The sequence below is a fragment of the Dendrobates tinctorius genome, unplaced genomic scaffold (assembly GCF_039654945.1).
Source record: "Dendrobates tinctorius isolate UK_male_01 unplaced genomic scaffold, ASM3965494v1 ptg000016l, whole genome shotgun sequence".
NCBI lineage: Eukaryota > Metazoa > Chordata > Amphibia > Anura > Dendrobatidae > Dendrobates > Dendrobates tinctorius.
In genome coordinates, this window is record NW_027361684.1 from 31,055,910 (window position 1) to 31,082,130 (window position 26,221).

Consider the following 26,221-nt stretch of genomic DNA (forward strand, 5'->3'; position numbering starts at 1 on the left):
AGTTTAATAGTTACAGAAAATACTGTAAGTACTTAACATTTAAAGTGACCCCCATTGCCTATAGTATGTGACTTATACAGTTGTAATGTTTAGCAAATATACTTAATGGCCTCCGCTCTGTTGCAGCTTCTTCCATATCTGTGGTCAGTGCCTTGTTCTTTTCATGTCCAAAATGGCATTTGCAGATTTCTGGAGAGCCGTGTGATAAGCCTGAATCATGTCCTCTAGCCTTTCCATCTGAGCCAGCGTCGAAATGCTGGAATGGTTTTGTTCAGACCTATCACCGCTGCCCCCTATGCCTCTGCAATGCTCATTTGGTCATGAAGAGAATGGAGCACTGATCACAGATAAAGGAGTGTATAGTCACATTTGCTAAGGATGGTTGCCACTTTATGGTTTTATTGTACTATAGGAAAGGTTATAAAAAGAGCTGAAAGAAAAAAGTGTGTTAATGTGTGGGGTCAAGATTACATTAAACGTTGATGTCCCCTGTGAAGAGTATAAAGAACTAAGCCAGAGGCACAGAATGGTTCCAAAAGAAAGGGCCTGATGCAATTGAAAGCTGAGAAGAACCTGTTAAGAGAGATGAAGTTACACAGAGTCATGATTCAAGTGGAATAATTGCAGTAGTTGCTTGGTCAACCCTTGTGAGGCTTGCCTGATGAGATGGAGAGCATAGTGTTGTAGGACAAATGCTTCAAGCGCAGTAGGCGGCTGAATGTGATATTTTTTGAACTGCATTAGTTGGGGGCAAAGAGGACATTAACTTTTGGGAAGGTAATACACATTTGTTTGCTTTAAATCCTATGCCTGTATAGACTAGAAATGGAAATTTGTGCAGCAGGGACCATTGCATAAGTCTAAGTAATTAAAGTCAAAACTTAATTGGCCCACATTACACTTGTCTAGAATTTTGGGAAGAGCTATACCATGTCCATAAAAAAAAACAGTATTTTGTGCTTCAAAAGGTGCATGCATGTGTGTGCAGTGGGGTATATGACATGAGAATGAGTGACTGACCTCCAAGACCTCACAGCTTCAATGTAGGATGGTGTAGAAAGTTAATATCATGACCAATGGAACTTGGGTTCCCAGTAAGAGTAAGACCTCAGAATTGGGTCTAAAAGAAAGACTATATGTCTGTAGGAACCAGTGTGTGTGGTGGAACTAAAATAATGCTCTCAGTTTGAAAAATTCTCCACAAAAATGTGATTAGTGTTGTATAAGTTTGCTGCGAATGGCAATACTGGAAGCTTCTAATTGCTAGGAAAATACAGGTGTAACACTCATAGGTCCTGATTCGTCAGTTGCATTTTTTGAGTCACTTAGCATTTTGGTTTTGCGGCATTAATTGCTGTTTTTGGCATCATATTCATAAAAATGGTGAACGTAATTCATGAATTTGGTGCAAAGTCAAAAATGGGGTTTCTTCTTGACTTGAACAGTTTTGTAACTTTTAGTACAAAAAGCACAAAAGATTAGGCCACTTTTAATACACCAGAGGGAAACCAGAGTGAAGTTGCCCCAAATATTTCAGCTTTTTAAAAAGTCACAGTAGATGAATCAAGCTAAAATATCTGGAATTGCTGGACTCTACCTACACTTCAAAAACAAACACACACAAAAAAATTCAAGTTCATATAAAACAAACCTTAAAAAAAGGCACAAATAGAATAAATTGGATACAGGAAAAAAAATGAAACAAGACACACAAAACCAGAGAAAAAAACAGGTGCAAAGGCATTGATGAATTACAGCCTTAGTTTTTGTAAGGAGAGAGAGAGGGAGAGAAAGAAAGAAGAAAGAATGAAAGAAAGAAAAAGAATTAATGAATAAAAGAAGAAAGAAGAGGAAAGAATGAAACAGAAATAATTAATGATTGAAAGAAAAAGGAAAAATTAATGAATGAAAGTGAGAAAGAAAAATAGAAAGAGAAGAAAAAAAGAAAGAATGAAAGAAAGAAAAAATGAAAGAGAAAGAAAGAAAAAATTAAAAAGAAAAGAAAGAATGAATAAAGGAAAAATAAAGAATTAGTGAATGAAAGAAAGAGAGGAAGAAAGAAAAAGGAAGAAAGAAAGATAAAGAAATATATTCTATTTAAAATAAAACTTTATGTTAACTATAAAAAAGTTGATTCGTATTATTATTTATAATAGTGTAATAGCAAATGTTAAGTCTTCACAATAGTGTGTACTGGAACCTTCTGCAATTCTCCCAAGTGGTACGTCCCATTACATATTCTACATTTAACACCTGACCTACTAACCCACGTGTTAGGAAATATGTATTTTTCTTCTGCATGTTTAATTTAGCTTGACACATTCTTCTCAAGCAGTCACTTATAGCAAGTTTTGGATTTCCCCTTATTAACATTGGCCGATCTAATCAGTCAAACCTACTTTCTACTTGAATCACAAATTACTACACTTGGCAAGTGCAAAGGAAACACTTAAACTGATTTAAGTCTGTTTTCATTTGTATATGAATGCCCGCACAGTGAAGCTGATAAAATAAATGTTATTTGAGTTTACTATAATCTTAACATAGAAATGTCAGTGTTAATAAGTTATTTGTGTGTATTTTTAAGGATTTGTTTGGTTGACAAACTCTTTCCATGTCGTGGGTCCTTAGGGAAGCTGATAGTGACCCGTAGGGGGATTGCTGCTATTGCCATAATACTCATTTTTATGGTTTACACCAGGGAAGAAATTTACCCTAAATGTAAATCTGTTCATAGTGGCACCCTGTAAAAACTAGGTAATTCTCAAAAGGTGTGATGTAATGCAGAGTAATAAGTCCAGCCCTACCAAGCTTTTTAGCATTATACAAAATCTACAAAGGGGCCCTTATAATGTACTCCATGTTTTTGCATGTTTTTTCTCTGGGTGCTCTTGTTTCCTCCCACACTCCAAAGACATACTGGTTGAGATCCCAGATTGTGAGCGCCAATGGGAACGGTGATGATTTCTGTAAAGTGCTATTGAACATGATAGTGCTATATAAACAAGTAAAATAAATAAACATTAATCACATGGCATTTAACGGGATGGGACCTTTTGTACCACTCAGATTCTAGGACTTGTGTGCTGCTGCATTCTCTGGACACTTACAGTGATGTCCCTGACTTTCAAAACTTTTAGTATTGAAAGCCATGTCGATTATTTAGAAAATAATGAAAACATGTAAGCATAATGTAGCTATTATGTATATGACTATACCTCGTCGTTGTGGCTGCAGACAGATTTGTATGTGTAGGAGGAGGTTTTTATGTAATGACTAGTGATGAGTGAAACCGAACTGCAAAGTTCGGGGTTCGTACCGGACTCTTAGTGTCCGTGCACAGACCCCGAACACAGACTTCTTCCCATAATGTTCAGGTTCGCCAGCTGAATGAAGCTTGTTAAAAGGCTGCTGGGCAGCCAATCGTCAAGCTTTTAGATTGTGGGCACTTCCAGAGCCATCACAGCCATGCCAAGTACTGACATGGCTGTGATTGGCAGGCACACCATGTGACCCTGCCTGTATAAAGGCTGGTTCAAGGGTTGCTCTGCTTTTCTGTTCCTCGTGGGCTGTCAGTGTGGTTCTCTGTGCTATATCAGCTTTTGTGTTGTGTGCCGGAAAAGACTTCCTGTGTGTCATAGCAGCGTTGTTTAGACTGTCCTAAAAGCTTGTTCCTGTGTGCTATACCAGCAATGTGTAGACTACTCTAACACGCTGTTCCTTTGTGCCATACCAGCATTGTGTATACTGCCCTAACAGCCTGTTGCTGTGTGCCATAAGGACACTGTCAGATGGAAGCTTTCAGTCCTCCATCTGCCAACCCTTGAGAAAGAAAGAAGAAATTTCACTCTAACCACCCACAAGCCATGTGCCTGAATATCAGCATTTCTAAATTACTGGCATTTGAAATGCTCCCATTCCTGCTGATGGAGACCACTAGTTTAAAAAAAACTGATGTCAGTGGCTGTCCCTCAGTACGTTGTCCCCAGCCGCCACTACTTTGCCAGGCGAGGCATCTCTGCCCTGCACACACGTTTCTGATCAGATAAGAAGTGTACTGCACAACGCCGTTACTTACAATGTTCATGTTACAACAGATACGTGGACCAGTAAGCACGGGCAGGGATGTTACATCTCCCTAACTGCCCACTGGGTCAATGTATTGGTGGCTAGGACAGAGGTGGAAGGTGTTCCAGAAAATGCCATACCACCAAGAAGAATGCGGAATGTTTCTCAGTATATATTGCCTCGTCCTCCTACTCCAGTTTCTCCATTACTTCCTCATCCGGTCACAGTAAGCCCTTCACCACCAATTTCAGCACAGACTGGGGTAAACACCAGCAGGCTGTTCTGCAACTCATTTGTTTAGGGGACATATCCCACACGGCACAGGAGCTGTGGATGGGGATCAAACAGCTGACAGGTGAGTGGTTGGTGCCCGTCAACCTCAACACCAGCTTGGTAGTTTGCAATAAAGGGCGAAATCTGGTTGCAGCTCTGGCCATATCCAGTTTGACTCACATCCCTTGCCTGGCGCATGTCCTGAACTTGGTGGTGCAGAGCTTCCTGAAGAACTACCTAAATATGAATGATTTGCTGCTGAAAGTGCGTCAAATGTCTGCACGCTTTCAGCATTCTCACCGTACTACTGCTTACTAGAGTTGAGCGACTTTTGGATTTTTGGGGTCGCGTTTCGTTTCGTGAAACCCGACTTTTCCAAAAGTCGGGTCGAGCAAGATCGTCCGATTATAGGGAAAAGTCGGGGTCGTCCCGAAACACGAAACTCAATGTAAGTCAATGGGGAATAAAAGTCGGCAGTGAGAGGAGGACAGGAAACACACCTACAGTGCCCATTTGAATGCCAAAAGCATCAATTCTTCTTACTTAAGCTTGTCAACCTTAATTAACTTCATAATACAAGTTACGCACTGAAAAATGGGGGTTATTTGGCTAAAGTTGTGGGGGGGGGAGGGCTGGCTGCAGGTTTTCATGTGCCCTGGGCGAAAGAGCGCCCCTTTAACACATACCACAACTCATCATGCTCCGATACGGCAGATAAATAGCGGTATAGTACAATGAAAAATACCTCACTTTTTACATCTCATGACGAGGCCCATCTATTTCTCCATACAGAATCATTGGTCCCATATAATGTTTGAAACAGTATATGATGAGCTCCACATAATGCTACAGTATATGTTGGTCCCCATGGATGAAGCTCCACTGTCTTATGGGCCCAAATAATGCTCCAAACATAATGGGCCCCATTTCTAATGCTCTAGTGTATAATGGGCCCTGTAAATGCTGCTCCAGTGTCTGATGTCCACCTTTGGAATGTTCCAGTGTATGGTGGGCCCCATCTATCATTCTCCAGAGTATAGTGCTCCCCAAAAATTGCTGTCCCAACATTGAAAACAATCAAATAAGTCTCCTCGCTAGGGAATCCCTGTACTTGTCTGGACAGGTGCTGTAGCTTGCTTAACAGCTCGCCAGCCGTTCTCACGCCCAGTATGGATTGCACGTGATTGCACAAAGGTTAGAAAGGGTACCGTATCCCTGGATAACATGTATGGATAGCGTACACATTCAAAATATATGTCTCAGGAGGCAGGCTCAGACGGTGTTAGGCCCAGTATGGATTGCACGTGATTGCACAAAGGTTAGAAAGGGTACCGTATCCCTGGATAACATGTATGGATAGCGTACACATTCAAAATATATGTCTATACAGCATGAGGCAGGCTCAGGCGGTGTTAGGCCCAGTATGGATTGCACGTGATTGCACAAAGGTTAGAAAGGGTACCGTATCCCTGGATAACATGTATGGATAGCGTACACATTCAAAATATATGTCTATACAGCATGAGGCAGGCTCAGACGGTGTTAGGCCCAGTATGGATTGCACGTGATTGCACAAAGGTTAGAAAGGGTACCGTATCCCTGGATAACATGTATGGATAGCGTACACATTCAAAATATATGTCTCAGGAGGCAGGCTCAGACGGTGTTAGGCACAGTATGGATTGCACGTGATTGCACAAAGGTTAGAAAGAGTACCGTATCCCTGGATAACATGTATGGATAGCGTACACATTCAAAATATATGTCTATACAGCATGAGGCAGGCTCAGACGGTGTTAGGCCCAGTATGGATTGCACGTGATTGCACAAAGGTTAGAAAGGGTACCGTATCCCTGGATAACATGTATGGATAGCGTACACATTCAAAATATATGTCTATACAGCATGAGGCAGGCTCAGACGGTGTTAGGCCCAGTATGGATTGCACGTGATTGCACAAAGGTTAGAAAGGGTACCGTATCCCTGGATAACATGTATGGATAGCGTACACATTCAAAATATATGTCTCAGGAGGCAGGCTCAGACGGTGTTAGGCCCAGTATGGATTTGACGGCCCAGATTACACAGCGGAGGAGCAGGGAGAGGTAAAGATTGCAAATGCTGGGGCCCTGCCCAAGCAAGGGGGCCCACTCGTGGGCGTCGGTACTGGCACTGGGCCCCTCATAGTACAGCGGTGTGTCTGACGGCGGGTGTGCACCACCACCGTCAGAGACACTTGATTGCACTATGAGGGACCCTGTGCCCGCGCCAAGAGTCGGCCTACCCACCTGTCCAGGGCAACGGCACTCGCACGGTGTCGTGCGCTAGGTGTTGACCCCGGCCATGGGGGGGGAGGCAGCACAGTTAGGGAGTTTTAGAAAGTGGCATATGTTGATGTTGGACATTCAGCTGATGCAAAAGGCGAAATAAGTGAAGTACCAGGAAGAGGTGGACCAAAGCAAGCCATTTTTCTGTCACCCTATGTGTCATCAGGGGAAAATGGGACAAAATCCTTGGAAACCCATGCGTGGTTCATTTTAATGAAGGTTAGATCATCCACATTTTGGGTTGACAGACGGGTCCTTTTATCTGTCAGGATTGATCCAGCTGCACTGAAGACTCCTTCCGATAGCACACTTGCAGCTGGGCAAGCGAGCTCCTGTAAGGCATATTGGGCCAATTCAGGCCAGGTGTCCAGTTTAGCGGCCCAATAGTCAAAGGGGAATGACCTGTGTGGGAGAACATCGATATGGGAGGAAAAGTAGTTTGTAACCATAGTTGACAACTGCTGTCTCCTGTCACTTTCCATCGATGCAGTATTACCAGTTGTGTGAGCGGTATTTGAAAAATCAGTCCACAACATTGTCATGAAACCCCTGTCTCCAACGCCACTTCTGCTGTGTGCACCACGAACACCTCTGCCAAGCTGCCCCCGGCCCATACGGCTCGTGTGAGAACCATCACCGCTGCTGTGTGCTGGGAATGCCTCAAGCAACCGATTTACCAGAGTTGCTTGTTTATTAGCCAATATTAGGTCAAGGTTCTCCTGTGGCATGATGTTTTGTAATTTGCCTTTATAGCGTGGATCCAGGATGCTGGCCAACCAGTAGTCGTCATCGTTCATCATTTTGGCAATGCGGGAGTCCCTTTTTAGTATCCGCAAGGCATAATCTGACATGTGGGCCAATGTTCCCGGTGTCAATGATGCACTGCGAGTGCTGGGTGGAGGAGCACTTTCTGGCAAATCCACATCCCTCCAGTCATGCACAAACCCTGTACCAGACCTTGCCACGCCAACATTTTCACTTGCCCCACGAGATGCAACCTCCTCCCCTAAGTAATCATCCCCATCATCCTCCTCCTCCTCCTCTTCTTCCTCCACCTCGTCCAGGAGAGGTCCCTGAGCAGACAATGGCTGAATGTCATCAAGGATTCCCTCCTCCTCTTCCTCCTCATCAACATTGACTGCAGACGCCTGCTCCTTAAGGTGCGTCAAAGTTTGCATGAGCAGACGCATAAGTGGGATGCTCATGCTTAGGATGGCGTCGTCTGCGCTTACCAGCCGTGCGCATTCCTCAAAACACTGAAGGACTTTACAAAGGTCTTTCAGCTTCGACCACTGCACGCCTGTCAACTCCATGTCTGCTCTCAAAGTGCCTGGCCGTGTATCCTCCCACAAATGCATTATGGCCTGCCTCTGCTCGCACAGCCGCTCCACCATGTGCAGGGTGGAGTTCCACCTTGTTGCAATGTCGATAATGAGGCGGTGGTTGGGAAGGTGGAGCAATCGCTGCAGCTTCTGCATACGAACGGAGTGTACAGGCGACCGGCGGATGTGCGCGCACAGTCTTCGCACCTTCTGGAGCAGGGCTGTTAACTCCGGATAATTTTTGAGGAAGCACTGCACCACCAGGTTCAAGGTGTGAGCCAAGCAAGGTATGTGGCTGAGTTTTGAAAGGGCTATGGCTGCCACAAAATTACGGCCGTTATCACTAACTACCTTGCCTGCCTCAAGATGTACACTGCCCAGCCATGACTCAGTTTGTCGCTTCAAGTACTCGGCCAGCACCTCGGCGGTGTGTCTGTCGCCCAAACACATCATCTGCAACACAGCCTGCTGACGCTTTCCACTAGCTGCTCGATAGGGGGACACATCGTGTGCAACAGTGGCAGCTGCAGATGGAGTGCTCGTACGACTGCGCTCTGTGGACGAGCTTTCGCTTCTGGAGGAGGAGGGCTAGGCAGCACTGTCCCACCACCGCTGTCCCCTGTGGACCCTGCATCCACCACATTAACCCAGTGCGCAGTGATGGACACGTAACGGCCCTGGCCATGCCGACTGGACCATGCATCAGTTGTGAGGTGCACCTTTCCGATCACTGACTGCTTGAGTGCATGGACAATGCGGTCTTTCACATGATGGTGGAGGGCTGGGATGGCTTTGCGAGAGAAGAAGTGGCGACTGGGTAAGTCATAGCGTGGTACTGCATAGGCCATGAGTTCGCGGAAAGCTGTGCTTTCCACCAACCGAAAGGGCATCATCTCAAACGAGATTAGTTTGGCAATGTGGGCATTCAAACCCAGTGTACGCGGATGAGAGACTGAGTACTTTCTTGACCTACTCATAGTGTCTGGGAGGGTGAGCTGGACTTGAGAGCTGCATATGGTGGAAGTAGCGGTGGACAGGGCGGACTGAGAGAGGGTTGATGATGGTGATGGAGTTGGTGTTCTTTCTGATGGCCTAGAATCAGTCTTTCGTTGATATAACAGTGGGATTCCCTGACTGCTGTGGTCTTGCAACGACACCTCAACATTTGCTGCTGTGCTAACCGGTGGGCTTACAGTGGGGGAAACAATGTAGCGTTGCTGACTACCTTCGTTGTGATCAGTTGCACATGTGGCACTTGAGGTTTGGTGTTGTGTCCACGCTTGCAAGTGCATGCTGGTTAAATGTCTAAGCATGCAACTGGTATTCAAATTTTTCAGATTTTTCCCTCGGCTAAAGGTCTTTGCGCACTTCTTACAGATAACCTTGGCCTGATCATGAGGATTTTGTTCAAAAAAGTGCCACACTGCACTCTTCCTACTTTGGCAGACATTTTGCGGCCTAGCACGCTGTGATCTTTTGACCCTCTGGACAAGCTGTCCAGCAACTCTTTTGATATTTGGAACCTGTCTTTGGAGTCCTCCGGGCCTGCCAGATAACAGCTGTTGCGATGTCGATGTCTGCTGTGGATGCTCCTCATCTGAGCTATTGGAAGCAGCACCCTCTTCCCCAATGGATGCCAATCTGGGTCAACAACTGGGTCATCCATCACCTCCTCTTCAATGTCATGTGCACCTTCCTCTGTGTCACCGTGTATGGTGGTATAGTGTGCGGGAAGGGGCACCTGAGTCTCATCAGGGTCAGAATCTGGCTCTGTACACTGCGAGGACAATGTAGTGCTCTGAGTGAATGTACCAGCAGAATAATCCATCAGCGGCTGTGCATCAGTGCACTCCATTTCAGATTCATCTTGGCCTGGGTAATTCACCATTTCACTTGATAATCCAGGCATGGTATGTGAAAACAGCTCCATGGAGTAATCAGTAGTATGGCCTGCGTCATCCTTCAATCTTGGTTGGGGTGAAGGACACAAGGAAAGGTGTGGTTCATGAACATGAGCCTCCAATGACGACTCAGTGCTTTTACTTTTTACAACTGAAGAAGAGGAGGCGATAGAGCTGGAGGCTGAGTCAGCAATGTAAGACAAAACTTTTTCCTGATGCTCTGGCTTTAAAAGCGGTTTGCCAACTCCTAGAAAACTAAGCGTTCGAGGCCTTATGTAGCCAGACGATGACGCAGGGTCAGCACCTCCTGCATTCGGTCCTATTTTGCTCTTGCCACTACCATCAGATCCACCACCAACACCATCATTACCAGCTGCCAACCCCCGCCCAATTCCACGGCCTCTTCCACCAGCCTTCCTCATTTTTGGTAGAAATGTAGACAAAATCCAACAAACTATATAGTAATGTAAAACAAGGTACAAGGTGTCTATAGGACAGGGGAGATTTAGAATTTCTGCACACACTTGTGGACAGTGGACACTTTTGGATTGTGTGAGGCCCACTGATATCTGAGCGCTATGTGACAGGCTCGATGGCACAGCTGTGACCAAAGTGACGAGAGGATAAGGGAGATTTTGAATCTCTGCGCACACTTTTGGACACTGGACACTTGTGGATTGTGTGAGGCCCACTGATATCTGAGCGCTATGTGACAGGCTCGATGGCACAGCTGCCTGTGACAAAAGTGACGAGAGGATAATGGAGATTTTGAATCTCTGCGCACACTTTTGGACACTGGACACTTGTGGATTGTGTGAGGCCCACTGATATCTGAGCGCTATGTGACAGGCTCGATGGCACAGCTGCCTGTGACAAAAGTGACGAGAGGATAATGGAGATTTTGAATCTCTGCGCACACTTTTGGACACTGGACACTTGTGGATTGTGTGAGGCCCACTGATATCTGAGCGCTATGTGACAGGCTCGATGGCACAGCTGCCTGTGACCAAAGTGACGAGAGGATAATGGAGATTTTGAATCTCTGCGCACACTTTTGGACACTGGACACTTGTGGATTGTGTGAGGCCCACTGATATCTGAGCGCTATGTGACAGGCTCGATGGCACAGCTGCCTGTGACAAAAGTGACGAGAGGATAATGGAGATTTTGAATCTCTGTGCACACTTTTGGACACTGGACACTTGTGGATTGTGTGAGGCCCACTGATATCTGAGCGCTATGTGACAGGCTCGATGGCACAGCTGCCTGTGACAAAAGTGACGAGAGGATAATGGAGATTTTGAATCTCTGCGCACACTTTTGGACACTGGACACTTGTGGATTGTGTGAGGCCCACTGATATCTGAGCGCTATGTGACAGGCTCGATGGCACAGCTGCCTGTGACAAAAGTGACGAGAGGATAATGGAGATTTTGAATCTCTGCGCACACTTTTGGACACTGGACACTTGTGGATTGTGTGAGGCCCACTGATATCTGAGCGCTATGTGACAGGCTCGATGGCACAGCTGCCTGTGACAAAAGTGACGAGAGGATAATGGAGATTTTGAATCTCTGCGCACACTTTTGGACACTGGACACTTGTGGATTGTGTGAGGCCCACTGATATCTGAGCGCTATGTGACAGGCTCGATGGCACAGCTGCCTGTGACAAAAGTGACGAGAGGATAATGGAGATTTTGAATCTCTGCGCACACTTTTGGACACTGGACACTTGTGGATTGTGTGAGGCCCACTGATATCTGAGCGCTATGTGACAGGCTCGATGGCACAGCTGCCTGTGACAAAAGTGACGAGAGGATAATGGAGATTTTGAATCTCTGCGCACACTTTTGGACACTGGACACTTGTGGATTGTGTGAGGCCCACTGATATCTGAGCGCTATGTGACAGGCTCGATGGCACAGCTGCCTGTGACAAAAGTGACGAGAGGATAATGGAGATTTTGAATCTCTGCGCACACTTTTGGACACTGGACACTTGTGGATTGTGTGAGGCCCACTGATATCTGAGCGCTATGTGACAGGCTCGATGGCACAGCTGCCTGTGACAAAAGTGACGAGAGGATAATGGAGATTTTGAATCTCTGCGCACACTTTTGGACACTGGACACTTGTGGATTGTGTGAGGCCCACTGATATCTGAGCGCTATGTGACAGGCTCGATGGCACAGCTGCCTGTGACAAAAGTGACGAGAGGATAAGGGAGATTGGATTGCTTTTAAAAAAGCAGTTTGCGGAGCAGTGGGTAAACAGCAATGCCAGCGTGTCAGGAAGCCTTAAAAGGCAGCCCAACAACCAACACCACTGATACACCACTATATAGCCTCCCCTTGCACTGCACACACAGTGACTTGTGTGTTGTGCTGGCCAAATCGCTAGCAGCAGAAGCAGTTTTTTTCTCTTCTTCCCTGCCTAACGCTCTCCCTACAGAATCAGCAGCAACCTCTCCCTATACTAAGATCGGCAGAAGTAAGATGGCGGTCGGCGTGCACGCCCTTTTATACCCCCTGTGACGCCCACCAAAGCAAGCCAATCACTTGCATGCCCTTCTGAAAGATGGTGGTGACCCGTGCCTAGGTCATCACGTTGCCCACAGTGTCCGTGGATCCTGATTGGCTGAAAAAGAGCGCAAAACAAACTTTTGAAACGCGACTTTGGCGCGTAAGTCGCCGACCTTGTGGCCGACCTCATCCTAGGGTCGGGTTTTGTTTCATGAAACCCGACTTTGCCAAAAGTCGGCGACTTTTGAATTTTTTCGACCCGTTTCGCTCAACTCTACTGCTTACCTATCTGTGCTGCAGCGTCATTTCTGCCTTCTACCTCACCACCTCATATTTGACATACCAACGAGGTGGAACTCCAGCAACTCCACCTTGCTTATGCTGGAGAGATTGTGTGAGCAACAGCAAGAAATAGTGGAGTTTCAGCTGCAGCACGCACACTCAGGGGAACACAACTCCACTGCGAATGAGTGGGCCTCCATGTGGGACGTGTGAACCATTTTGCGCTGCTTTCAATATTTCACCAGTATGGCTAGCGCTGATGATGCCACCATCATTAATGATGATGGATGAGAACCAGGAGGACCAGGAAACATTCACACCTTTATCAGGCTGGTCATACACACATGACTCAGAGGGTAGGTTCCTGTACTCACAGCGGCCTGGGTCTCAATGGTCTAGCCAAGGGACAGTTTTGGAGGAGTAGGATGTTGAAGAACCGAGTTTCTAGCAGGTAGGCACTCAAAGCTGCACACGGGCAGCACTATAGCGTGGCTGGAAGGATGCAGAAGTCCCAGATCATACACCTCCCACCGAGGACAGCTTTTGTCCAAATGCAGCTTTGTGTCACGGGGCAGTATGGGGAAAACAAGGGATGTGGAACCAGGGCCCCTGAACTGCCCCTGAGGCTAAGGGGGTGCCCTGACTCTCCTTAACTTGGGGGTACACTTAATGGTAGTGAGTCCCAAGTCTCCGACCTGTCCCTATCTCCTGTTTAGCCCTGAGCTAAAACCCCCACCCCCTCCCCAGGAGCTGAGACAGGGAAAAAGTGTACTGCACCAACAACACACAAGGAAAGATACGACTGACACCTAAGGGTTAAATAAACTAAAGAACAAACTTAGCTTTCTCTGCAGCCAATGCTCCGAGCAGCAGAGTAAGGCACCAGATGGAGGTAATGGCTGAAGTTCACCGCACACAGCCAGCTCGTGACTCCAGATTGGTTGGTCTCCAAAGAGGAAAGAGTATAACCAGCAGTGAGTTGCAGCACCAGGTGGCCTTATAAAGGGAGGTGGGAGTGGCACCCACCTGCATAGATAATTAATCATAGTGCAGCAACATCAGCGGCCACCGGGGGGGAAAAACCCACCAGCAGATTAACTACAGTTGTAGTAACACCAGCGGCCACCAGGGGAAAAAACTGACATTAGCCCCCGATGGCCTTAAAGGAAAAAAGTTTAAATGAGAACAGCACAAAAAGACAGATCCAAAAATGGATCATGACACCATGTCCAAATTAGCCAATACATGCTGCTGTACCTACGCAATGATTGTCGAGTTGCCTGTATTATTACCATTTCAGATTACTGAGTTGGCACTCTGCTGGATCCCCTCTACAAGGACAATGTACCATCATTACTTCTGTCCTTGGACTGGGATTGCAAAATGAGTGAATATAAGCGCAAGCTGTTAGAGGAACTATTGACAGCTTTCCCATCTGACAGCGGAGGCTCAATGGAAGAACAAGGCAGAGGAGGGGAAAGAGTAAGGCTGGTTTCACATTTGCGTTTTTTTGACCTGCGTTTTTGTGCATACGTGCGCATGCGTTTTTCCCCTATATTTAACATGGGTGTGCATACATGCGCATTGGCATGCGCACGTATGCATTTTTTGGGCGCTGCGTTTTTTATGGTGTGCGTCCTTATTTTCCGGACGCTACATGTTGCATTTTTTGGTCCGCCCAACCGCTTTAAAAAACGCATGCACACGTATGCGCACGTTTTGCGCAAAAAATGACCATTATGGTCTATGGGTGCGCATACGTGCGCATTGGCATGTGCATGTATGCGTTTTTTTGCGCATGCATTTTTTTAGGTGTCCACTGGTTAGACTAGTTATAAAATTCCCCACCCAAAAAAAAACATGTCTATGTAAAGGAGGTGTCTGCCAGCACTGTACCACAACTATAGAGACATACTGGAGAGCAGAAAGACTGCAAAAAAAAGAACCCATCTTCAATCCCAGCTTCAGCGTCAAGAATGTGAGTATTATTACATCTAAAAATGTATGCCTGTCCTTTTAAATTGTATATGTACTTATGCGTTTTATTATTTTTACATGCAGTATGTCTTTGGAATCTGAATATTCCCCATCCCGGCAGGAACTGGCGCAAGCAGACCGTGAGGTGATTATTTTTGTGCGTTTGGTAAGTATATCTGCTGCTTCTCCAAATCTCTTAACGTTTGTTGGTTTTTTTCAGACATCGTCATCTTCTGCGGACGCGACAAGTGAGGGCGAACAGCAGGAGCAGCCAAGCCAAGTCCCGGTGGTGATACGGAATGTAAGTATCAAATGATTTGTAATGTTCTTTATTTTTTATCTTCTATATTTCCTCTTTTCTGGATCTTTTTTGTAACTTTTTATTCACACAAAATTCGAATATTCTAATGAATGTGTTTTGTCTAGGTTCCACAATGGGATGAAGACGTATACCTGCATAATGAGCACCTTATCCGCTTGGTCCAGGAGCGTGCCCCGTTGTGGGACAGCCGTGACCGGCTTTACAAGGACAATGTGGTGAACCGGCGGCTATAGAATGAGGTGGCCGCCGAGTTGATGGATAGCTGGGACAGCGCCACTGCATCCTCCAAAAAGGCGTTTAGTAAGTATTTCCCTGCTCTGTTATGCCGCAGTGACTATTCTCCTTGATGGCACTGTTGGGTTTTGTGCTAGATATATTCTAGCAGGAAACCCAACAGTGTCATCTGGCTCAACAGTGACTGCTTTGGGTATTGTATTGCTGTATTGTGCCACAGTGACTATTGTCCTTGATGGCACTGTTGGGTTTCGTGCTAGATATATTCTAGCAGGAAACCCAACAGTGTCATCTGGCTCAACAGTCACTGCTTTGGGTATTGTATTGCTGTATTGTGCCACAGTGACTATTGTCCTTGATGGCACTGTTGGGTTTCGTGCTAGATATATTCTAGCAGGAAACCCAACAGTGTCATCTGGCTCAACAGTCACTGCTTTGGGTATTAAATTGCTGTATTGTGCCGCAGTGACTATTGTCCTTGATGGCACTGTTGAGTTTCGTGCTAGATTATATTCTAGCAGGAAACCCAACAGTGTCATCTGGCTCAACAGTCACTGCTTTGGGTATTGTATTGCTGTATTGTGCTGCAGTGACTATTGTCCATGATGGCACTGTTGGGTTTTGTGCTAGATATATTCTAGCAGGAAACCCAACAGTGTCATCTGGCCCAACAGTCACTGCTTTGGGTATTGTATTGCTGTATTGTGCCGCAGTGACTATTGTCCTTGATGGCACTGTTGGGTTTTGTGCTAGATATATTCTAGCAGGAAACCCAACAGTGTCATCTGGCTCAACAGTCACTGCTTTGGGTATTGTATTGCTGTATTGTGCCGCAGTGACTATTGTCCTTGATGGCACTGTTGGGTTTCCTGATAGCATATGTCGTGCATCAAACACAATTGTTACATGTTGTTTGTTTGTTTTTCCAACAGTGGACAAAGTCCGAACATGTTGGCGCTCGATCAAGGACCGCTTCAACAGTGATGTTCGTGCTGAGGGCCAGGCTTGCAGTGGTTCTGCGTCAAGGACAAGAACAAGACACCGATATTATATCACGCGTTGCAGTTCCTAAGACCGGTCCTTGTCACCAGATCGTAAGTATTATAATTTTTTTGTTTTTATTTTTATTAATCTGTGTTTTTCTAATCCACAGCTGATGCTTCTTGTAAAGGCATGATAGTAATGATTTTCCTTTCTTCCACAGTACCTGGAGCAGCACCCTGCAACCTGGCCCTGGAGCGGTCCTTCATCGGACGTCCTCTGACCCATCCCAGCCATCCGACAGCCAGGAAGCACCTTGCAGGTCAGCCACACAGACAGCTGGTGACCAGGAAGCTGGTCCATCAGGTGTTCCCCTGTCCCAGGTCTCTGCCACTGGTAATGCGGCAGAGGGCCTTGGACAGGAATGTCTTGCCCGAGTTTATGCACTTGAGCGAGGCCTTTAATGTCAGCCTCAAGTCCCTGTCAGACAGAGTGGAAAGCGGTTTTTCACTCATGGAACGTGGTTTTAACCACATGGAACACCACTTCCATTCTGTCGAACAGCGCCTTGACCGTCTGGAGGCCAACCTCAACAGAGCAGCGCACCATTTTTTTAGTAAGATTGAAAAGGGCATGGTGGAACACCTTAGTCCTGAGCAATAGCTGAATGTGCTGCAGGCCTGCAACAATGCTTTCTTGCAGGCTATGCAGCATAATCAGTACGGGCAGCAGTCAGTGGTGTCATTTCCACCTGTGCCACCATTGACTCGCTTCACCTCACTACCGACTTGTGCTGCATACCACTTCACGGACACCTCTATTCAAAGCCCAGACACCCACCGTTACACCACGACAAGTCTGAGTGCTGCTTGTCACTTCACCGACACCACCATAGCAAGCGCTGCTCCTGTCTGGAGCACCACCGCCACCCCATGCATGCTTGGAGCACAGCCACAGTAACCACTCCGCAAACGTGGAACAGCTCTGCCGCAAACACTACAACATGTAGTAGTCCTGCCACCACCACTCCGCAAACCTGGACAATCACTGCCGCCACCAGTCCTCCTGCAAGGACGAGCACTGCCACCGCCACCACAGAGCATCAGAAGCAGCAGCCACAGCAGCAGGCACAGCAGCAGCAGGCACAGCAGCAGCCACAGCAGCAGACGGGGGACCCACATTCATTATTTGCCCCAAGTTCCAGGCGCCAACAATCAAGGCGGGCATTGGGCCCAAGTAGGTCCAGGCAGGCCAGATTAAGACAAACACTTATTACCAATGTAGCTGAACCTCTTTCCTCTTCTCCTAGTGTGTCTAGTTCAATTCCCGTAACTGGACTCCCTTCCCCCACAAGTTTTGTTACCCCTTCCCCTAGAACACCATCTTCAACTATAAGCTGTGCATCTTCACTGCACACCCCCAACTTGCAACCATCTGCCCCCAAACACAGAAAAAAATAAAGTTTTTTATAATTTTTGTGGTTAAAAATAAATTTACATTTCTGGTTCACCATAACAAAGTTTGATTAATGTTTTTGGTGCCGCCTACACACACTGCGCCATACACACAATGCGCATTAAACTTTGCAAGGTGTAATAAAAAGTGTTTTGAGGATTGGCTGTCCTTACCATCCTCATTTCACTTATTGTTATACTAGGCAAGGGGGATTATTGATATACCTTGTAATTAACAACATACTCTTGTGTGTTGAATCCACTGATGGGTAAAATACCAAGGCCTAGTATAATAACTAGAGTTTACCGAATAGGATCTGGCTTCATGAAACACAAACTGGTGAAACTCGGGCCAAAAAAAAGGCGAGTTTCGTTCGAAACACTACCACAATGTTAGTTAATGGGAAATAAAAGTCGGAATTGAGCTGATTACATTCATCCACTCAATGCAGACTTTTATTCCCCATTTACTTGCATTGGGGTTGGGTTTTGAAAGAATCTCCGACTTTTTTTCCACTAGTTGGACCAGTTTCATTTGAAACAAATTTGGTTTCATGAAACCCGATCCTACCAAAGTCGCTCAACTCTAATCATAACTATTTATATAATAATAATAATAATTGTCAGGATCCTGTCAGCGCAGGTACAGCCAGAAAGTACCGATACACAGGACCTGTGGACGCTGAAGTTAGCAAGCAGACACAGGACATACAATCATGTGACTAAGGGGGCGGGGCTTAGCATCCTGCTTAGTGAGATGGCAAGACACCATACAGGATTACTCAGAGTCAGGCAAAACGGGGTTCATACACAGAGATAGCAGTAACGTACCAGGGATGAGACAGAACGGATAGTCAGGGCCAAGCAGAAGTTAAAACCAAACGGACATAGAAGGTACCAAGCAGAATCCAGAACAATATCCAGAGCACAGGCCGAGTCATACACAGATAATCAAGCAACCGGAACACAGCAAAAACACACTCAGGGGTCACCACACAATGCCAAGGGCAAGAGTATAACTGACAGGGATGGGAGCATCCTGAGGCTATAAGAAGCCTCTCCCAGAACCAGGGAGAGGCCACAATCATAGCCCCAGGTGTGCAGGTAAGCCTGCACCGGGATCACAACCTTTGACCCCAGAAATGCCAGTCATCAGCACTGGTTCCAGACATTAACCCCACGTGAGCGAGTCAAACCTGCACTGAGATCATGACAGTACCCCCCTCTCAACGGGGGGCTTCTGGACCCCTAGGCTTGCCCGGGTACTTAGCATGGAAAGCCTGCTCTAGGCGATCAGCATGCATCAACCGGGCTGGTACCCAGGACCTGTCTTCCGGTCCATACCCCTTCCAATGAACCAGATACTGTACCGACCACCGTACCAACCTTGAATCTACGATATGACCAACCTCGTACTCCACCTGCCCCTCGACCAAAACAGGAGGAGCAGCAGACTCGGAGTCTCCCCGAACTGCTTCAAAAGGTTTCAGTAGAGATTTGTGGAAGACGCTAGGGATCTTGAAAGAGGGTGGAATGCACAGCCTATACGCCACTGGATTGATTTTTGACACAATCTTGTATGGGCCAATGAATTTGGGCCCCAACTTGGCTGAAGGAACCTTCAACTTAATGTTTCGCGTGGAGAGCCAAACCTTGTCTCCAACCTGAAACGTGGGCCCTGGTGTTCGTTTCCTGTCCGCGAAAAACTTATACCTGCCCTGAGACCTAGATATACTCCGCTGAACGTCTGCCCACGTATTCTGTAATCGCTGAACAGAGCCCTCAGCCCCGGGACACCCCTAGTCCAGACGAGAAAACTCACCAAAATGAGGACTGAACCCATAATTGATCAAAAAAGGAGTCATACCCGTGGATTGACTCACCCGACTATTGAAGGCAAATTCAGCCAATGGCAGTGCATCACACCAGTGATTCTGTCTAGCAGCGGTTAGACACCTGAGGATCTGTTCCAGGGACTGGTTAGTGCGCTCTGTCTCGACCATTGTTCTCAGGATGGTATGCAGACGAAAAGGACAGAGACATCCCTAATCTTTTGCAGAAAACACGCCAAAACTTAGCCACAAACTGCACACCACGATCAGACACCACATTCAGGGGTGCCCCATGCAACCGGATCACATGCTGCACCATCAACCTGGACAACGTCTCAGCTGACGGTAGTGCGGACAGGGGTACAAAATGAGCCTGCTTAGAAAACCTGTCCACCACTACCCATACCACTGTATTACCCTTAGATGGAGGGAGATTGGTAACAAAATCCATGGATAAGTGAGTCCATGGTCTTTCGGGCACTGCCATGGGCATCAGCTCCCCTGCCGGCCGGCTATGAGAGCTTTTAGAACGAGCGCAGACCCCACAACCAGCAATGAATTTTTTTATGTCCAAGGGTAGGCCACCAAAAGATCCTAGCCACCGCCAGACGTGTGGCTGAAATACCAGGGTGAGCACTCAGCTTGGATTCATGGAACTCCTGCAAGAGTTTCAGGCGAAGCTGCTCTGGGACAAACAACTTCCCCTCCGGCTTGGCCGCCGGGGCCCGCGACTGGGCCCCCTGAATCTCCCGTTCCAATTCAGATGAGACCTCTGCTATCACAACCCCAGGGTGAAGAATGGAGGACGGTGGCTCAGGGGACGACACCGGCTGAAAACTGCGCGATAAGGCGTCAGCCTTGACATTCTTAGACCCTGGACGAAATGTAATTGTAAACTGAAAACGGGAAAAAAAAGTGACCAACGGGCCTGTCTGGGCGTTAGTCTTTTAGCAGACTCAATGTATGACAAATTTTTGTGATCCGTGATCACTGTAACCGGGTGACTGGCCCCCTCCAAAAAGTGCCTCCATTCTTCAAACGCCAATTTGACCGCAAGAAACTCTCTATTGCCTACGTCGTAATTTCTTTCCGCAGCAGAGAACTTCTTGGAAAAGAAAGCACATGGCCTGAGGTTGGTTAGAGTGGCAGGCCCTTGGGACAACGCCGCCCCCACCCCCACCTCAGAGGCGTCCACTTCCACGACGAATGGTTTGGACGGATCTGGCTGTACTAACACAGGAGCAGACATAAAGCTTCTTTTCAGGGTCGCAAAGGCCTCTTTTGCGAGCGAGGACCAGTTTCTCACATCCACACCTTTACAAGTAAGATCTGTGAGTGGTTTGACCACCTGTGAAAACCCCCGAATAAACTTGCGGTAATAATTGGCGAACCCCAAGAAGCGCTGAAGACCCTTAAGGTCTCGGGGATGCACCCAATCCGCAATGGCCTGCACCTTCTTGGGGTCCATGCGAAAACCCTCACAGGACACAATTAATCCCAAAAAAGACAATTCTTGAACAAAAAACACACATTTCTCCAATTTGGCATACAGATGATTTTCCCTCAGTCTTTGGAGAACGGTTCGTACATGATTCAGATGAGATTGACTGTCGTGTGAGTATATCAGAATATCGTCTAAGTAAATGTCAACAAAACGACCAATGAGATCCGAGAATACCACGTTGATGAAATTCTGAAATATGGCTGGGGCATTGGTAAGACCAAACGGCATGACTAAATTTTCAAACAGTCCCTCGGTCGTGAGGAACGCGGTTTTCCATTCATCCCCCTCCCGGACCCTTATCAAATTATATGCCCCCCGAAGATCCAGTTTGGAGAACCATTTTGCCCCTGAAAGTTGGTTACACAAATCGGGAATCAACGGAAGGGGGTACGTATTTCGTACAGTAATCTTGTTCAGCTCACGAAAATCGAGGCAGGGACGTAAACCACCATCTTTTTTCTTAACAAAAAAAACCCTGCCGCCACAGGTGAGACTGAGGGACGTATGTGTCCTTTGCGAAGACTCTCAGCAATGTAATCTTTCATGGCCAAGCGCTCAGGGCCAGATAAATTAAACAGACGGGCTTTAGGCAATTTAGCCCCCGGGACTAACTCGATAGCGCAGTCAAAGGGTCTATGTGGCGGCAACGTCTCGGCCTCGCTTTCAGAGAACACATCTTCGAATTCTTTCAGGTACTCCGGAATACCTTCCAGCTCGACAGATGACACAGATACAGATTTAACAGGTTCAACCAATAGTGCAGACTTATCACATAACATCGAATCATTAAACCCCCACTGAACAATCTCCCCCGTTTTCCAGTTAATGACTGGGTTATGGCGTTATAAACAGGGCATGCCCAACACTAGAGTTGAGCGAAACGGGTCGAAAAATTTCAAAAGTCGCTGACTTTTGGTAAAGTCGGGTTTTATAAAACGAAACCCGATCCTAGGGTGAGGTCGGCCACGTGCTTGGCGACTTTAGCGCCAAAGTCGCATTTCAAAAGTTTGTTTTCCGCCCTTTTTCAGCCAATCAGGATCCACGGACACTGTGGACAACGTGATGACATAGGCAGGGGTCACCACCATCTTTGAGAAGGGCATGCAAGTGATTGGCTTGCTTTGGGGGGCGTCACAGGGGGTATAAAAGGGCGTGCACGCCGACCGCCATGTTACTCATGCTGATCTCAGAATAGGGAGAGCTGCTCCTGCTGCTGATTCTGTAGGGAGAGCGTTAGGCAGGGAAGAAGACACCAAAAACTGCTTCTGCTGCTAGCGATTTTGCCTGTACAACACACCAGTCACTGTGTGTGCAGTGCAAGTGGAGGCTATATTTTGCTGGATCAGCTGTGTTGGTTGTTAGGCTGCCTTATAAGGCTTCCTGATAGCTGCATTGCCGTTTTCCCACTGCTCAGCAAACTGCTTTTTTAAAAGCAATCCAAATTTTTTTTTCTTGTCCTGGTGAGGTACTGAGCATACATTTTTTCACACCATACAGCGGTGTACGCTCCTCACACAGTACCGTGTAACGGCTGTTATCACGGCCACAGTGAAGCTATCTGTGTGTGACTCTGTAAGAATAAGTCGAGGACATGTTCCGTTTTTACAGACCACCACCTTCTAGTTTTGTCTGTTTTTCAAACAGTTAAGTATATTTGCTGTTTGATCACATTCAAAACTATAGAGAGACAGCGTGTGTCAGTCCGTATACTTAAAAAACACGGAGCTTGACAATTTTACGGACACCGGACAGCGGTGTACGTGCACGCTCCTCTCTCAGTACCGTGTAACGGCTGTTATCACGGCCACAGTGAAGCTATCTGTGTGTGACTCTGTAAGAATAAGTCGAGGACATGTTCCGTCCTTACAGACCTCCACTGTAGGGAGACTCCAATTCTGCCCAATTCTATATACACCTTGTAGTTTGTCATGCACTAGCCAATTTCTGCCTGTGACATAGCGGTGTGATATTCACTGGGCCTCACACAATCCAACAGTGTCCACAAGTGTGTTCAGAAATTCTACATCTCCCCTGTCCTATAGTGACATTTTTCACACCTGCGACATTGAGCCTGTGAAATAGCGGTGTGATATTCACTGGGCCTCACACAATCCAACAGTGTCCACAAGTGTGTTCAGAAACTCTACATCTCCCCTGTCATATAGTGACATTTTGCACACCTGCGACATAGAGCCTGTGACATAGCGGTGTGATATTCACTGGGCCTCAAACAATCCAACAGTGTCCACAAGTGTGTTCAGAAATTCTACATCTCCCCTGTCCTACAGTGACATTTTTCACACATGCGACATTGAGACTGTGACATAGCGGTGTGATATTCACTGGGCCTCACACAATCCAACAGTGTCCACAAGTGTGTTCAGAAATTCTACATCTCCCCTGTCCTATAGTGACATTTTTCACACCTGCGACATTGAGACTGTGACATAGCGGTGTGATATTCACTGGGCCTCACACAATCCAACAGTGTCCACAAGTGTGTTCAGAAATTCTACATCTCCCCTGTCCTATATACACCTTGTACCTTGTTTTACATTACTATATAGTTTGTGGGATTTTGTGTACATTTTTACCAAAAATGAAGAAGGCTGGTGGAAGAGGCCGTGGAATTGGGCGGGGGTTGCCAGCTGGTAATGATGGTGTTGGTGGTGGATCTGATGGTAGTGGCAAAAGCAAAATAGGACCGAATGCAGGAGGTGTTGAGCCTGCGTCATCGTCTGGCTACACAAGGCCTCGAAGGCTTAGTTTTCTAGGAGTTGGCAAACCGCTTTTAAAGCCAGAGCTTCAGGAAAAAGTTTTGGCTTACATTGCTGACTCATCCTCCAGCTCTATCACCTCCTCTTCTGAAGTTGTAAAAAATAAAAGCACTGAGTCGTCATTGGAGGCTCATGTTCATGAACCACACCTTTCCTTGTGTCCTTCACCCCAACCAAGATTGAAGGATGACACAGGCCATACAACTGATTACTCCATGGAGCTGTTTTCACATACCATGCCTGGGTTATCAAGTGAAATGGTGAATTACCCAGGCCAAGATGAATCTGACATGGCGTGCACTGATGCACAGCCACTGATAGATGATTCTGCTGGTACATTCACTCAGAGCACTACATTGTCTTCGCAGTGTAATGAGCCAGATTCTGACCCTGATGAGACTCAGGTACCCCTTCCCGCATACTATACACCCATACACGGTGACACAGAGGAAGGTGCACATGACATTGAAAAGGAGGTGATGGATGACCCAGTTGTTGACCCAGATTGGCATCCATTGGGGGAAGAGGGTGCTGCTTCCAATAGCTCAGATGAGGAGGAGGAGCATCCACAGCAGACATCGACATCGCAACAGCTGTTATCTGGCAGGCCCAGAGCACTACAAAGACAGGTTCCAAAAATCAAAAGAGTTGCTGGACAGCTTGTCCAGACGGTCAAAATAGCACAGCGTGCTAGGCCACAAAATGTGTTCCAAAGTAGGAAGAGTGCAGTGTGGCACTTTTTTGAACAAAATCCTCATGATCAGGCCAAGGTTATTTGTAAGAAGTGCGCAAAGACCTTTAGCCGAGGGAAAAATCTGAAAAATTTGAATACCAGTTGCATGCTTAGACATTTAACCAGCATGCACTTGCGAGCGTGGACACAACCCAAACCTCAAGTACCACATGTGCAACTGATCACAAAGAAGGTAGTCAGCAACGCTACAGTGTTTCCCCCACTGTAAGCCCACCGGTTAGCACAGCAGCAAATGTTGAGGTGTCATTGCAAGGCCACAGCAGTCAGGGAATCCCACTGTTATATCAACGAAAGACTGAATCTAGGCCATCAGAAAGAACACCAACTCCATAACCATCATCAACCCTCTGTCAGTCCGCCCTATGCAGCTCTCAAGTCCAGCTCACCCTCCCAGAGACTATGAGTAGGTCAAGAAAGTACTCAGTCTCTCATCCGCGTACACTGGGTTTGAACGCCCACATTACCAAACTAATCTCGTTAGAGATGATGCCCTATCAGTTGGTGGAAAGCGCAGCTTTCTGCAAACTCATGGCCTATGCAGTACCACGCTATGACCTACCCAGTCGCCACTTCTCTCGCAAAGCCATCCCAACCCTCCACCATCATGTGAAAGACCGCATTGTCCATGCACTCAAGCAGTAAGTGAGTGGAAAGGTGCACCTCACAACAAATGCATGGTCCAGTCGGCATGGCCAGGGCCGTTACGTGTCCATCACTGCGCACTGGGTTAATGTGGTGGATGCAGGGTCCACAGGGGACAGCGGTGGTGGGACAGTGCTGCCTAGCCCACGGTATAGGAAACAGTTGGCTGTAGGCGTTCGACCCTCCTCCTCCTCCTCCAGAAGCAAAAGCTCGTCCACAGAGCGCAGTCGTACGAGCACTCCATCTGCAGCTGCCACTGTTGCACACGAGGTGTCCCCCTATCGAGCAGCTAGTGGAAAGCGTCAGCAGGCTGTGTTGCAGATGATGAGTTTGGGCGACAGACACACTGCGGAGGTGCTAGCCGAGTACTTTCAGCGACAAACTGAGTCATGGCTGGGCAGTATACATCTTGAGGCAGGCAAGGTAGTTAGTGATAACGGCCGTAATTTTGTGGCAGCCATAGCCCTTGCAAAACTCAGACACATACCTTGCTTGGCTCACACCTTGAACCTGGTGGTGCAGTGCTTCCTCAACAATTATCCGGAGTTAACAGCCCTGCTCCAGAAGGTGCGAAGACTGTGCACGCACATCCGCCGGTCGCCTGTACACTCCATTCATATGCAGAAGCTGCAGCGATTGCTCCACCTTCCCAACCACCGCCTCATTATCGACATTGCAACAAGGTGGAACTCCACCCTGCACATGGTTGAGTGGCTGTGCGAACAGAGGCAGGCCATAATACATTTGTGGGAGGATACACGGCCAGGCACTTTGAGAGCAGACATGGAGTTGACAGGTGTGCAGTGGTCGAAGCTGAAAGACCTCTGTAAAGTCCTTCAATGTTTGAGGAATGCACACGGCTGGTAAGCGCAGACGACGCCATCCTAAGCATGAGCATCCCACTTATGCGTCTGCTCATGCAAACTTTGACGACCCTTAAGGAGCAGGCGTCTGCAGCCAATGTTGACGAGGAGGAAGAGGATGAGGGAATCCTTGATGACATTCAGCCATTGTCTGCTCAGGGACCTCTCCTGGACGAGGTGGAGGA

The 26,221-nt window shown here is 47.1% G+C and overlaps 1 protein-coding gene across 1 annotated transcript in view; it reads left to right on the forward strand.

Moving 5' to 3' along the window:
* COL26A1 (collagen type XXVI alpha 1 chain) overlaps positions 1–26,221 on the forward strand; it is a 799,303-nt gene that overhangs the window by 647,391 nt on the left and 125,691 nt on the right. The gene's annotated exons all lie outside the window — the stretch shown is intronic.